The 9,337-nt window shown below is 44.8% G+C and overlaps 1 long non-coding RNA gene across 1 annotated transcript; it reads left to right on the top strand.

The window, feature by feature from the left end:
* Window positions 1-203: 203 nt before the first annotated feature.
* LOC308484048 lies at window positions 204-8,883 on the top strand. Its single transcript, XR_013989883.1, has 3 exons — window positions 204-722; window positions 5,081-5,169; window positions 8,759-8,883. It is a non-coding gene; the product is annotated as an uncharacterized lncRNA (long non-coding RNA).
* The last annotated feature ends 454 nt before the right edge of the window (window positions 8,884-9,337 follow it).

Raw genomic sequence — 9,337 nt, 5'->3', positions numbered from 1 at the left:
GCATGATTCAGATTGTCCTTTTCTGCGAGGGAAGGGAGGGAAAAATCACCTGCTCTTTTGATCAATTGGCAGCTTTTCACTTTATTCTTGATTGAAGGCAGAACAAGGAAGAAGAAAAGAGAAAAGTGCCAGTGGAACCACATCCAGAGGATATATATATATATATATATATATATATATATATATATATATATATTCTAGCCCTGCTTGCTTCTTCCAAGTGTATTTAAAGTGGGCCTCCGGGGGACAGAGGATAGAAACATGCAGCACGTGACATGGAGGCCAATTTCTTCTGATGGCATGCGGTTTATACCCAGAGCACAAAGACAAGGAGAGCATAACCAGGGCAGGCTGACACATCGCTGAGCTGCATTGTGATGACTTCTAATTCCACTTGTGTTTAGGAGGCGCCAATCCATCTCTCCTTCCCGGTCGCATAGTAACGTGGTGAACTCTGACATGCCTTGCTGAACTTCTTTGAGGAATAATTATAAAGATCTGAAGGAGAGGGAACTGATTACTCACTTCCTTTTTGCAGCAAGGGCGACAATAGCTAAACTTTAGAGGGGGGAAAATGTTAAGGTCATGAATCTAGAATATCGTTACAGGAAAGTTTGGGCCAATAGCTGTACTGGAAAGATTGTCTCGCAAACTTCGAGTAAGGCAGAAGTCAAAGAAACACAGACAAGTTTTTAGAAGGCAGGCATTTGACTACTAATATTGTAAGTAGCCAGGAATCTGGGAGATCAGTTCCAACTGCATATAAAATGGTTTGTTCTTTTTAAGGGAAATAGCATCAGTTGAAGAAGGGTGAGATGAATTAAGGACAACAAAATGCGAATCTTTTTAATGGAGTTAAGGTTATAGTAAACCATCAATGCTGTAAAGGGGGAAAAATAGTATGATCTATTATAGTAGTTCAAACATTAAATTAAATAAAAGATTCTTAATTCTACTTGTAGAATATATTGTGCTTTAAATGTAACCTGAATTTTGAAATACTGTTGATGGAGTATTTCTACTTCAATCAATATTACTGTTGTAAAACAGTTTGGTATGGAAAATAAATATAATGAAAAGGAAAATGAAAACCTCTGATGTGGAGGGCTGGGACACTGGATTTTAAGTGTTTGCCACCCCAAATACATTCGTTTTACATCAGACGCCAGACCAGCCTTTCCCAATGCTTTGGACTCCAACTCCCATCAACCTCAACCAGCATGCTCAGTGGTCAGGGCTGACTAGATTTGAAGTCCCAAGCATCTAGATGTCTCCCATGAGCTGAATTGGTGACGCCTTCTGAAATCTGATGAGTCTCCCCATTTTGTGTATTTGTATGAAGGGGAGTTCCAGTGCAGCTGGGGAAAGGGATCCTGGAAGTGGGGGCAGGGGAGAAGAAGGCTATGATCTTGCAGCTAAGCCATCCAGAATTCACCATGGCACTAGGGTGCTGCAGTTGCTAGCATATTCCTAATGTGCTGAGAAGTTTGAAACAATAAAAAGGGGAAGTTTATGTGTCCACAAACTCAAAAGTTTATATGTTCCTGGACACCAAAATAAACACTGGGATACTCCATATCATACACCTGCACAATCGTAACAATAATGGTTGTACAAAGTTATCATGCTTCCAGAATACTAATAAATGCATGATGACATTGCATTGTCTACACCAGGCAGAGGCAAACTCTGGCCCTCCAGATGTTTGGGACTACAATTCCCATCATCCCTAGCTAATGGGACCAGTGGTCAGGGATGATGGGAATTGTAGTCCCAAACATCTGGAGGGCCAGAGTTTGTCTATGCGTGGTCTACACACACAGAGAGTTGTATTTATTCATTTGGGGTTTTCTTTTCCCCTCAGGCTTCTCTAAATGCAACACTCTACATAAATTCAAAGATTTCTGTGCTTAAAATACTTCAGTTTTGTGTGTTTTCACTAATAACTTTTGAATTTGACCAGGAGGAAATGTTCAAGCAGTGATACTGATGTAGAACAGAATGTCTCTATTTTCATCTGAGGAATGTTGGAGGGTATGAAGTCGTTGCATACAACAGTCATACTGGGAGTGGACCCACTGAATGTAATGCACATGACTAATATAGGTTCGTTCATTTAAGTGGGCCTACTCTGAGGAGAACTTTGTTGAATGCAACTCTATAACTCCAAATCTAACCCCACATACATGAACTAGCCCCACTGAATTCCACGGGACTTCCCCTCGAGTAGACATGAGTTAGGCTTGCGCTATAAACTAACTTATCCAGTGTCACATTTGCTGCTGACATTGCAAAATTATAGCATCATCAACAGTAGAGAGCCAGGATGCTTTAAATGGGCACTTACAGAAAAAAAGCTCAAAGTCAAATTTTATTAAGAGTCTATTAACAACTTGCCATCACCAGCTCATTAGCAGAGACGTGAGACAACAAAGCTATTAAAAATGTATAAAACCAGCAATATGCCTCTCTTCACTGTTTTACAGGCTACTAGCAAGGCCAATAAAACAGAGTGCCAAATTTATTTATTTTATTTTTTTAAAAAACCCCAACAACAATTACACAGCAGTTTAAAGATCTGGAGCATCCTTCCCATATTAACCCCTGACAAATGTTTGGAGTAGGAGAGAAGATATGCACTTATATACATTACAAGTGCTTTCAAGCCAAGAATATCAAAACATTCTTCACTATGAATTAATAAATTACCAAATCAATCTTTTATTTTATTTAATATATTAATGCAGCCCCTGCTCTCAGGTTTATAATCTAAGAGACACAACAGGAAAGGGAAAGAGATTGGGGTGGAGCGGGGAGGAAATTTAGGCATCAGTGCTGTGCCAAATGGTCTTTATATTAAACATTCACAGCATAAGGGAGTTGAAGTGAAATTATTGTTGGGGAAGGGGGTAAAACACTTTTTTAAAATTGTGAGAGATGAGGTTAGGAGGGCCATAGGAATCAAATAAGGCGGCAGTACCTCTGATGGGGGAAATGTCATGCCTCTTCCCGGGGAATTTGTCCACCTTTGGTTCCCACCTGGGAATCGACTCTCAGTTGTGGCTCCTAGAAGCTGTCAACGTGCGACAGCAGTCACACTGGGAAACCGCTTTGACTGGCCAGCTAAACCAGATGAGGGTAGCTGATGGGTCTCAAACCCTCAGTACGTTAGGGACATCCTTTGCATGCGAAGACACGTTTTGGTGGATTGAGCAGATGAGACCAATAGTGGGTCCAAAGGCCAATAAGCTCATCAACCTTGGAAGGTAGTCCATCAAACTCTCACCCTCAACCTCCACACCTTGCATGATACCTTCAGGAGAAGGAAAGGCTAAGGAGTATACACCCTACACAAATCCAGAGTGGTGCCTTGTACACCTCCTTCAGGCAATTCCTGCAGCCAAGCTAGTGCAAACACACTGCTGTGCTTTCCTTTGGACCATATCAGTGAGGCCAAGAGAGGGTCTTGTTGTCTGGGAGCCTAGGACCTCCATACACTGGCCAGGCTTGCGTCCCATGGAGGTCACTTTAGTGCTGCTAACACAATGGTTGGACTTCACCCCCGGAGGTGCACTCCATGGTTTCTCAAGAGAGACAGATGCCAACAACAGCAATACAAGAAACAGATCACAACTGTTCCTAAAACTATATTGCAATACAAATATTCGCTTGCCAATTTAAAAAGCCAGGCTTGCAAGCAATTCTCATTCTGGTCTGCTCCAGAAGCTCACTGCTGAATTCTCCTTACCGCTCAACATCCTTACGTATCCACACTGCCAATATTCATCTTAAACTGATGATTCGGGTTATCATGACGGATCATACCACCAGGCTTTCCCTAACCTCAATAGTTTCTTGTCTATCTTGCTTCTGCACCAGACTTCTCTCTCAACTCCTTCTCAGCCAGTGTTTCTCTGTCATCTTCTTTCTTGATTTCCTCTTCTCTTCCAAAGTCTCTCAACAGAATAGGCCTACTAGCAAGCCTATCCTCCAACCAATCAGATTTGAATTGGCATAGAATGCTCCCCCTCCACTTTTCCCATCCAATGAGTGACCATGAATTGCTACCCAGTAAGCCAATCAGGTGTGATTTTAGAATCCTCTCAGTATTTTAAAGAACCCAGTTTTCCTCAGACCAGTCTTATGTTAGTAAATAACAACTATCTGTCAGCCACCAACTGATACTTACGGTAATATTTCAAATTTACATGACCCCACATACACATACATTATATCTAAACCAAACCCTGTTTTAGTAAATAGCGATTTATCCATGCTCTTTAACCTTATTAAAGAGGGAGGGGAGACCCCAGTGTCTCCAAGCTGAGATATGAGAGCCCCATCTGTATTGGCATTCTGCTGGCTTTTGAAGATGCACCTGTTTACACAGGTATTCCTTTGATTTCTCCTGTTTTCATTACTGTGTTTTAATGCAATTGCCTTTTGTGTGTGTGTTAACTATGGATCTTTATATTTTAAGTACTTTTATGAGATTGTTTTACTGTGTATTTTAATTATGGGTGCTTATGCTCTGCACAATAGGATTTTTATACTTTAAAACCACTGAGAAGCCTACTTTGGTATTGAGCATTATACTGATAAACAATTAGCACAGGCCTCAGGATGCTGGCAAAGACCCACATAGTTAAGTCCCAGTTTAACCCAGTGGGTTAACTAAGAAAACCTACTGGGTTTTCTGAAGTAGGATGGCAATCTCCTGTTTCTTGCAGATGAAGGCAACATGTGACACTGAAGGAGCGTGTGGCCTTTTGCCTAAGCACTGAGGCAAGCCTCTCCCACCAGAGGAGAGAAAAAACAGGCAAATGCTGGTATAGGAACTGAACTCAGCTATACATCACTGTCGGCAGCAATTTGCACCAGGGCATGGAGCTCTCATAGGCGTGTTATTGGCTGGATGGTGCAGTGCTCCTGGCCATATATTACTGGTGCCTGCCAGGGGAGGGGATTGTTCAGAAATAAGTGGGCCAGCAGCAAGTAATTGATGCCCAAGGTGGAGTTCATCTCATTTTTCTTTCTCTGGTGCACACATCCACTTGCAAATCTCTCTCCTGTTTTATAGTAAATACCATGATGAGTGCAACGTATCCGAAGGGGTGGCATCTTGGAGGAATCATGTTGCAGTCACATCATTGATGCACAGAGAAGAAGGTGAGGATGCATACTGAAAGCAGCCTTCCCCAAGCTGGTGCCCTCCAGATGTTTTGGACTACAGCTCCCACCAGCCCCAGCCAGCAGCGGACCCAAGAGAGCAAATATTGGGGGAAGGTGCTCTTTTAGACCAGTACCCAAGTACCAAATGGATCCCAAGCCATTTAGGGCTTATTGCACCAGTGTCAACACTTTGACTTGGGCCTGGTAGCTCACTGGAAGCCTGTGCAGTTCTTTCATGACTGGCAACTCATGGTCCAGTCGGGCTGCCCACATTCCAACCTAATACAGTGGTACCTCGGGTTACGTACGCTTCAGGTTACATATGCTTCAGGTTACAGACTCCGCTAACCCAGAAATAGTGCTTCAGGTTAAGAACTTTGCTTCAGGATAAGAACAGAAACCGGGCTCCAGCGGCACAGCGGCAGCAGGAGGCCCCATTAGCTAAAGTGGTGCTTCAGGTTAAGAACAGTTTCAGGTTAAGAATGGACCTCCGGAATGAATTAAGTACTTAACCCGAGGTACCACTGTAGCTGCATTTTGCACCAGCTGCAGTTTCTAGAGACCAAGGGCAGTCCCATATAGAGCGCATTGCAGTAGTCCACTTGGGAGCAGACCTATTTTGGGTGATATAGTCTAATATACGCAATGGTTAACTACACTGAGGAGGAGATATAAAAGGTACGTTCCCCTTTTTAGGGGTTCAAAGTTGTTGAGCTTTTTTTAGGGAGGGAAGATGCTCGATGCTCCGTTCGGCTCAAAGTTGTTGAGAAAGGGGAAGTGCCCCGTTTTATGCCCGTTTTATTGGGGTTCTGGGAGGATTAGTCGCTCACCAAGTGATCGCTGTGGAAGCAATTTGCCTCACAGCAAAAACTCCATCTTCCATTCCAGAGACCAGGAGAAAATGCAGGGAGGGGAGCGGGGCCGGGGCCGGGTGGTCTTAGGCAAAAGCAAAGGAAAATGAGCCCGCGATCGACTGCAACCTTCCGGGGATCGGTCAGTCGATCCCGATTGACCTGTTGGCCATCCCTGGTCTAAACCACAGAGCCTAGGGCCTGCTGATCAGAAGGTTGGTGGTTTGAATCCCTGTGACTGGGTGAGTTCCTGTTGCTCGGTCCCACCTCCTGCCAACCTAGCAGTTTGAAAGCACATCAAGGTGCAAGTAGATAAATAGGTACCACTCGGGTAGGATGGTAAATGGTGTTTCTGTGCGCTGCTCTGGTTTCGCCAGAAGTGGCTTAGTCATGCTGGCCACATGACCCAGAAGTTGTACGCCGGCTCCCTCAGCCAGTAAAGCGGGATGAGCGCCGCAACCCCAGAGTCGTCCGCGACTGGACCTAATGGTCAGGGGCCCCTTTACCTTTATATTCTGAGGGGGTTCCTCATGTGAGCAAACATACGACTAAATCTTTTTGTAGGGCTACAAAATGTGAGTGTCCAACAGCTTGCTCACTCTCTCTGTGTGTTTAAACAGGACTGAGAGCAGAGATCTGAGTTTCTGTTGGCTACTGAGGAAGGATGCCTTATTTGTGTGCATGCTCATGAGAGTCGGCATTGGCCTAAAGCTCTGCTAGGTGCTAAGAATTAATAAAACTCCAATGCTTAAGAGTGCATTGTTTCTTTTTAGGGGAGGATAGGGAAGGGAAAGAACCAGAACAGAGGGAGGCCACACAACATTTCTCCTATCCTGGAGAAGGAACGGTGATAGCAACAACCACTTCTGAACTAAAATAGTTTAGTTAGGTGCTGTTTCTGAAACTGTAATGCTTAAGTGTCCAAAGTGTGTTTGAAAGGGATGAAAACGGTGAGAAAACCAAATGTGGCAACACCCCTGCAACCTTGTTGGCCAGGCACTCAAGAACTCCTTGCAGCTCCATCCAGTCTAGTGAGCACCAGTCACCACTGGCAAACCTCCCCCCCCCCCCCAATAATGGGGTTCAGGAGTGCAGCTCTCTCTCTCTCTCATACACACCAAGTGTGTACATTGTTATAGATTTTGCAATTCACAAAGCAGCAGGCACTAATCAATGGGTCGAAATCTACAAGCCTTTCTTTAACTGCACCCATGAACTCAGTTTTATAGAAGCTGCTGTATGGATTTCCCCCTATCTCAGCCAATAGACTGGCTCTGTCTGTCCGCTCTTCTTATATCATCATAAGTGCTTTTGTGTGTGTGTGAAAACAGCTAAGCATTTTAATCCAGTGCGGGTGCCCAGCTGGAGTGCATTGATCCAAACTGTTGGCCAGTTGCTAGCAGGCAGAAAGCCATCCTGGCCTGACAGCAAACTGCTAAGGGAGATGCCTTTGAGGCTTCTGGCTCCGAGTGGCACATCAGTAAATCCCAGCTCATTGGATCAGTTCTGCAGCAGAGTCACCAATCATGCAACAACAACTTCCCATCACTGGGAATGCTATTGCCAAGCAACTGGTGGGTTGGAGGACTATTGGCAAGGCAGAGTGCCAGTGCATTGGAAATTCACTTAGGGAAGGGCCATAGCTCACTGACAGAGCTTTTGTCCTGCATGCAGAAGGTCCCAGGTTCAATTCTGGTATCCCCAGGTAAAGGCTGGGAGATACCTCTGAAATGCTGGAGAGCCACTGCCAGTCAGTGTAAAGCTAAAAGGACAATTGTTCTGAATTGGAGTGACCCTGATCCAACCTGGATCTGGGCTTCAAACTGAATTGCACAGTGTTTAATTAGAATTGGGAGTAGGGGAGAAGAAGATGCAGATTGGCCAAGGAAGACTCTCAATGCTGATCGGTTTGTACAGGTCAGGTGATTCCTCCCCAACTTCCACGGCAGATCTGCCCCATCTTCTCGGCAACTCAGAAGTTTGCTCTTGCAGCTTGAAGGCTTTCTTTGCTCCCCCTTCCCTTGAATGGCAATCAGGTCTGGCACTAAGTCTCCACCACTTGAGAAATAGCTGAGTGAATCGTCCCTTAAATACAGGAGGTGACTTGATGCCACCGCTAAAGTTTTATGGAGCGTCAAAGTCCGGGGGGGAGTTAGGATTTTTCTTGCAGGCACACACTTAGTCACCAGTTCACTTTAGGGCCCAGCTCAAAGAGAGTTATTCTCCTTGCAGGCTGGGTTTCAGGCTGCTCAATCATTCCTTGCCAGCAAGATGCAGACATAGAGCCACGATCCTCAGAGAAGGATCATCAATACTGCAGTAGTAATATAACCTTCAGCTTTCTCTAAGCCTCTAGTCAATCACCTGTCAGTGGAACCCATTTATCCAGGGATGCAAGGGAGGGGTGCTGGGTGGAGGATGCTATACTCTTCCAGAACGCCTGTTGACTCCACTTACGTGATGTTCGCTGTTGCTTTTTGCTGCCTGTCTCCCTCTCTTGATTCCTCCTCCTGCTTGGTGGTATGGAGGCTGGAGAACTGCAACGAAAATGGAAGCAGGAGTGGAAATTGCTGGTTCTCACCCTATTCATCCTATGAATACGACTGGTTGTTCTTCTTCTTTTCCGTTCACAAAAAAAATGTAATTGATTACCTCCCCCACCCCCAGTTGCATTGTGTTTTGTTTGCATTGAAATGTAATGTAGTAACAATGTAATTAATGCAATTTTACCACAGTGGACAGCGTGACAAACAATGTAGTTTTGAGTGGAAGACGAACTGTAGCAGAAAGGAACCAGCGTTGCATGTGATGAATACAGCGAGGAATGGAAATCAATGCCTTCTGACATCCCTGTGTGGTGGAGAATATTTCATTGTTGGAGTAAGATTCATTGCCAGTCCAGTTGGCTTCTGTAGGTGGAAGAGGAGAGTAGCATCATGCACTTTGCTTCAGGCAGTCAAATGTCTTGGGCTTGCCACATGCCTCCTTGTTGTCCTAAAGGCACAGATGCTCCTCTTGAGATAGAAAAAAATCTGGCTCAGTCCAGTGCTCTTTAGAAGAAATAGAATAAACATACAGATTCACTTCCTCACCTCTTGACCTTGCAACACTTCAAAACAATGATAATGAAGGTGGTGGGGTAGGACAGTGGGGAAGGAGGCCAACAGTAGGTGGCGCCAGAGCCAATGTTAGGTGGAGCCCACTGTTTCTAGTCTTGCTCCCCATCCTCTTCCTGCCTGCTGAATTCTGAAAGGGCAACACAGAGATGACAGAGGAGGAAGAAGGCAACCGGTAGCCCCCTCTGGACTGGTGGT

The sequence above is a fragment of the Podarcis pityusensis genome (assembly GCF_964106645.2).
Source record: "Podarcis pityusensis genome assembly, chromosome: 8".
In the NCBI taxonomy this organism is placed as follows: Eukaryota; Metazoa; Chordata; class Lepidosauria; order Squamata; family Lacertidae; genus Podarcis; species Podarcis pityusensis.
This window is presented reverse-complemented; position numbering and strand designations above follow the sequence as displayed.